The following is a 6,286-nucleotide window of genomic DNA, read 5'->3' as shown; positions in this document are numbered from 1 at the left end:
GGAAAGTATAAAATGCTGTTCTTCTCATTATTTCGTTTATGTTACATTGTCCAAGTTTTTGAAAAAAGGCTTATTTTTATCCCAAAAAACAGGTAAGATGAGTTTGTCACCCTGTTTTGTCTTTGCCCGTTGGAACAGTTAACGTTTAGGTATGCTTGTATACTCAAATGCTAGTACAGGGTGGCACCCAAAAGTGGTAGGACTGATTTTTTTACAAGAATTTCATTGACGATATACTTACATCGACTTGATAATCTTCAAAGTATGCTCCTTGAGCTGCTACACACTTAGTATAACGTTGCTCCCATTCCCCACCGTACGCCCGCTGGAAATTTTCTTTGGGGATGCCGTTGTGATGACCCTCGTCGAAGCCTCTTCAATGGCCTTTATCGAGTCAAAATGTCGTCCCTTGAGCTGTCTTTTCATCAGGGGGAGGGAGAAGAAGTCCAGTGGTGCCAGATCGGGAGAATAGGGCGGGTGCGGCAGCATGGCAACACCGTATTTAGGCCAGGAGCTGTCTGACGACAAGCGCGCCATGGCAGAATTTCCGGCACCATCTTGGCGCACACCTTGCGTATGGCCAAATCCTGTGAAATAATGCGTTGGACGTTGGATGCAGACAGACCCAACTGGTCTGCAATTTCTTCACTGGTTGAGCGTCGGTCTGTGTCCTCACTCTGTCCACATTCGTGTCGGTTCTTGCCGTCGACGGCCGTCCGGAGCGATGGTCGTCTTCAACAAGCTCCCTACCCTCTTTAAACAGCTTGTGCCACTCGAATACTGTGGAACGGCTCAAGTCAGTGTCCCCATAAGCCTGCTTGATCATATCGAGGGTCTCAGTTGCCGTCTTCCCGAGTTTCGCACAAAACTTCGCACGGAATAACGTTGCTCTAAATTCAGATTCATTTTGTTTTTCATTGGGGACAAAAAACTTGCTTCAGTATAAACGGTGTCCTCACTCAACGACAGCCCGCAGGCAACTGAGGTTGGTGTCAGTCTGTTGCTAAGAGCCCCCTCCACCTTACCCTGCCAGGCAGACCCCCCTCCACCAGAGAAAATCAGTCCTACCACTTTTGGGTTTGACCCTGTAATAACTACAAGGTGTGGTAACTTATCTTCCCTTTTTCAATCCAATTTGCATAAGAAACAACAAAGTTATGTCATGTGCAAGTACAATTCAATTGAATCAACCATCATTACGCTTGAGGCTTGTTCAAAAGTTCCCAAACTTCATTTATTTGCCAGGAATACTTGACTAACTGTTTGTTATCCTTCAGGGTCCCCATCAAAGTAGTCTCCACAACGTCTTAACCCTTGTCCCAATGGTGTTTCAACTTTGAGAAACAGTCAAACAACTGCTTCTTCCATAATTACCTACTCTGTTGAATTTCCAATATTCTAGAATGGTGGCAATTCTTATTCCTTTGAACAGAGCAGGCATTACATGGGATGGTCCAACCCTAACATATGTTTGTAACAATGGTAATTGTTACAAACATATCATCTTATTTAGAAAGTATGCAATGAATACAGCGTGTGTTTCAAGTTCGAAGTTTCGCGTTGTTTAGTATTTGTTTGGCATTGTATTAGAATATCATTCAGCCTTCATATTTGTTGGGGACTGAGGCCTTTCAAATTATTATTATTAGGAAATCTACCGCTTAAGGTAGGTTTTTGGATGGACGTAATTACTCATTAAATAGTTTCTGACCCCTAGGAAAATCCAGTATCTTACTCTATATCCAAGTCCCTATTCATCTCCGAGTACTTTCTTCCTCCCTTCATCCCCTTTCCAAGACATCCCTATCACCTGTTCCTTCCCTTTCCTCGTTTGCCTAACATTCTACCCTCTATCACAGTCTTCAACATTCCACTATTGCCAATCAATACCCCCTTCATCCACTTTTCATCTGACTCCTCCTTAGTAATATCTCCCTCTCCTTGCCTTTCACCATACCAAGTACTTCCTCATTTGTTTTCTTTCTTCTCGGTCCATTTCACCTTCTCCATTCTTCATCCCACACACCCCTATTATATCTACAATAGCCTCCAATCTACGTCTATCCTCCTGCTTCAATGAACACGTTTCCATAGCCACACATAACTACGCTCCATATCAATGTTTTCTAACGAGTCTTTTCTTAATATAACCTTACAATCAACGTCCCTCTCATCTTAACTCCCTCCTCCTTGTGAAAGCCTCTCTGCCTAATAGCGCAATTCTTCTCCTTACGTCCCTACTACTTTGATACCGTGATGGTCCAAAACACTTCCAGAGATACGAATTAAACTGTTCCACCTGCTCTAGTTTTTGCCCTCCTATTTTAATGTTAAGCTTGGCCTTTTTCTTTCTAGAAAATCGCATAACCTTTGTTTTATTAATATTGATTCTCATCCCATACCTGTCGCACTGAATTTCCAATTCACTCAATGCAATGCTTGCAGCCCCTCTATTGGCTGACTGACAAACTAAAGCTTGGTCATCAGCAAACCTAAAAACTGATTTTAAATGAATTCCCCGCCCACTTTCATTCCTACCTCCAGTTCTTCCCATAATGCCTCTCTTTAATCATTTCCTCTGCATACAGGTTGAACAGCAACGGTGATCATGGGCAACCAGACAATAAAAGTACATTGTATCACAATGTAGCTATGACCAATTTTCTCTCTGCATTTTCACAATTTCACTTGTTAACATTCACTAGTGATGGCTGTTAAACAAATACTAAACAACTTGGCGTCTTTAAACTTGAAACATATGCTTTATATAGATTGCGTACTTTCCGAATAAGGTGATATTTTTCAAACAATTACCGCCATCTCTATGTCAGGCTGGGTACTGATGGGACTATCCCATGTACTCATAGTAGCACTGATCTCTGTTTATCCCTCGGGAGGCAAAGACCTAAAGGGAGAACCCCCTCCAAGTACTGAGCAAGAGGTGAGCACAGTTTCAACTGCAGGCAAGGTCATTGCGTCTGTTATTAGGGATAAATTTTGCTGACTATTTTGAAAAAGGACAAACTATCAACGCTGAGAGTTATGCAGTGAACTTATTGAAGTGTTTGGATTGAAGAAATCAAGCAAAAGCGCCCGGATTTGGCTCTAGAAGGAAGTCTTGTTTCATCAAGACAACGCAATAGCTCACAAATCCGTTATTGCAATGGCCAAAATATTCATGAGTTTAAGTTTGAATTGCAAACCTCATGCATCCCCAATTCGACAGATTATTAGTAGTTTAGTCCCCCTTTGGATTAGTATTTTCTGTATTTGCAAACTTGAAAAAATGGCTTCTGTGGCTAGAGATATTTCAGCCGTTGAAGAAGTGATGTCAACTGCAGGTAATGGCTATTTTGCGGAGCGAGACAGTTGTTATTATAAATAAAAATGGTATCAAACAAATTGAAATTCACTGGGAAAAGTGTGTATTTAGAGCTGAAAAGGAGAATAAATTTGAAAATGGAATACATTTTTTTTTCCCCAAGTATTTTGTGTTCTATTTTGTTGGGTCGGATACTTCTGGGACCACCCACTTAATCTAAAATCCATTTATAATCCCAAGAAGATATGTCACCGTCGCAGAGAATTTTTACTTTTTTTGAATATAATTTGTAAAAAAATTCAGAAAAAAACGAAACTATTCCCAATTTCATGAAATCATTTCTGCAAATGTGAAAATGATTTTCCTTCGACATAATTTTTAGCAAAGTCTGATAAAAAAAACCATTTAGTAATCAGATTAAAAAAAATGTGATTATTGCCAGAGGTTTCCCTTTCATTGATTTTGCAAAGGAAATAGAGAAAAAAAATCCATGGCTTAAATGGTGAAATTTGACAAAATGGTTGGCAATATTTACTCTCTCATTAAATTGGCAAAAAGTCAAAGAAACTCATTGAATTTTCAATCCCGATAATTACTTCGCAATTGTAGGAAAATAGATGTCTCTTTAAGTAATTTGCACAAAGTATAGTGGAAAAATATCTAATACTAATTTCGTGAAATTCCAAAGAAACTGCCGGGGGGAGATGCCGTAGAAACAGTAACTTTTAATGGAGTCATCCACTTATATGCATTTTAATGCAATAATTTCGGTTTAAAAATCATTTGCCTTGACCGGGATTCAAACCCAGGTCCCTCTCAATGTCCGGTCTTGAGTTCTTTTACCTATCCAGGCGTCCTCTTAATATTTCGAGACATCCTCTTGATTTTTATTCACGCTCTCAAATTGTTGCATTGACTTCGCGAAATTTGCCATAATGGCAGAGAATGATACCTTTTAAAAAAAAATTTGCCGATATTCCACAAAAAAAAACATAACCATTACCAAATCTATGATATTTGTCAAAATCGCAGATTAGATTTCCTTTTCCTAAAAATTTGCTGGGCATTGTATGTTATTGTTATATAATAGTTCCATTCTTCTTCTTGTGGTTTACCCCACAGATTAAATAACTATTAAATGAATGCTTCGGAGAAGTCTAAGGAGGGAAGGTTATCGCTAATCCCCCCCAGGCGGCGAGGACATCTCATTTTAGAGGAAACCTTTGTGCTTGTCCGGATTAAAACACCGCACCACCTGTTCATATATATACATATATATGAGTGGAGGAAATGAAGTTTAAAGTGAACTGGAGAGAGAGAGAGAGAGAGTTTGGAATTAAATTCGGCGGGGATGAATCCATTTATAATAATTACATACAGTTAGAGATTGATTGGATGTGGCAAAGCTGAAGTTAGTATTGTCAGTCAGCCAAAGTAAAGGGTGCTCGCAAAACAATTGGATTGGAGTGTGAATTAATAGAATACAGTGTGATTATAGATATATAAACACACACACACTATATACATATATATATATATAAAACATAAACACAGTAATCAACCCTGGAAGATGGGTTTGGTACGGGTGATGGTAGAGATCACCCAGTACTAAGCCCTATTTACGGCGTGTGGAAATTCACACATCAGGGTATGTAGGGGAGCCAGTTGTTCCTTAGTACACTGTGCCGGTTATGGTTTCCCAGGAAGATCTGGTACCCGAAAAATCACTTTAGCTTGGGTGGAGCTGCAAGTGCCTTGCCTGGGAATCGAACCCGGGACCCTCCAGTCAGCAGTCCAACGCTCTACACACTGGACTACCGTGACCCTATATATATATATATATACTAATATATATATATATATATATATAATTATATATATATACTACCTTGATCAAAAAGTTCCCGGAATAACCACCGTGTGCCGCTCCCAGCGTTCCGATTTGAGATCTGTTTTTTTTGTTAAATTGGTACATCTGTTGTTGATATTCCCTTTAAATCTTAGTGTCATAACTTGACATTTGCAAAAGTTACGTAGCCAAGAGTACATCTATCTCTGTGTGTGTTGGCGATTTTTTACAATTGCAGAAATGGATTTAAATTTGCAACAACGAACTTGTATTAAATTTTGCGTAAAAAACGGATTTAGTGGTGCACGGACGTTGGAAATGTTGGAAAAGTGTTTCGGCAACGATTCTCTAAAAAAAACGGTCGTTTACCAGTGGCACGAGCGGTTCAGAAGTGGTCGTGAGTCAATCGAAGATGATGAACCATCATGAAAGATGGCAGACCATAGACATCGAAAGTCGGTGAAAAAATTGATAAAGTAAAAGAAATGTTGGTCAATAACCGCAAATTAACCATCAGAGAAATAGCGGAGGACTTGAACATTGCCTATGGATCCGCCCAAGACATTGTGGTTAATGATTTGGGTTTCCGTCGTGTAGCATGCCAAAAGACCTCAATTTCATGCAAAAAAGAGACCGTGTTGACGTCGCAAAAGACATGATTTGCGAGGCTGAATCCGATCCCACATTCATCAAAAGGATCATTACTGGAGACGAGACGTGGGTTTATGAGTACGACACGCAATCCAGACATCAGGCAAGTGAATGGCGTTCACCAAATGAGCCGAGACCAAAAAAACCACGTCGTTTTCAGTCAAAAAAGAAGGCAATGCTGACGGTTTTCATGGATTACAACGGTGTAGTGCATCATGAATTTTTGCCAGAAGGCCAGACAGTAAACAAAGAGTATTATTTGGGCGTTATGAGACGTTTGCGTGAAGCAATTCGCCGAAAGAGACCAGAAATGTGGGCAGAAAACTCGTGGATTTTGCACCGTGATAACGCACCGTCGCACAGTGCTATCACTATTCGTAATTTTTTGACAAAAAATGCAACAAATACCATCCAAGAGCCACCGAATTCACCTGATTTGGCTCCCTGTGACTTCTTTCTGTTCA

The sequence above is a fragment of the Hetaerina americana genome, unplaced genomic scaffold, assembly GCF_022747635.1.
Source record: "Hetaerina americana unplaced genomic scaffold, ioHetAmer1.1.p SCAF_39, whole genome shotgun sequence".
NCBI lineage: Eukaryota > Metazoa > Arthropoda > Insecta > Odonata > Calopterygidae > Hetaerina > Hetaerina americana.
This window is presented reverse-complemented; position numbering follows the sequence as displayed.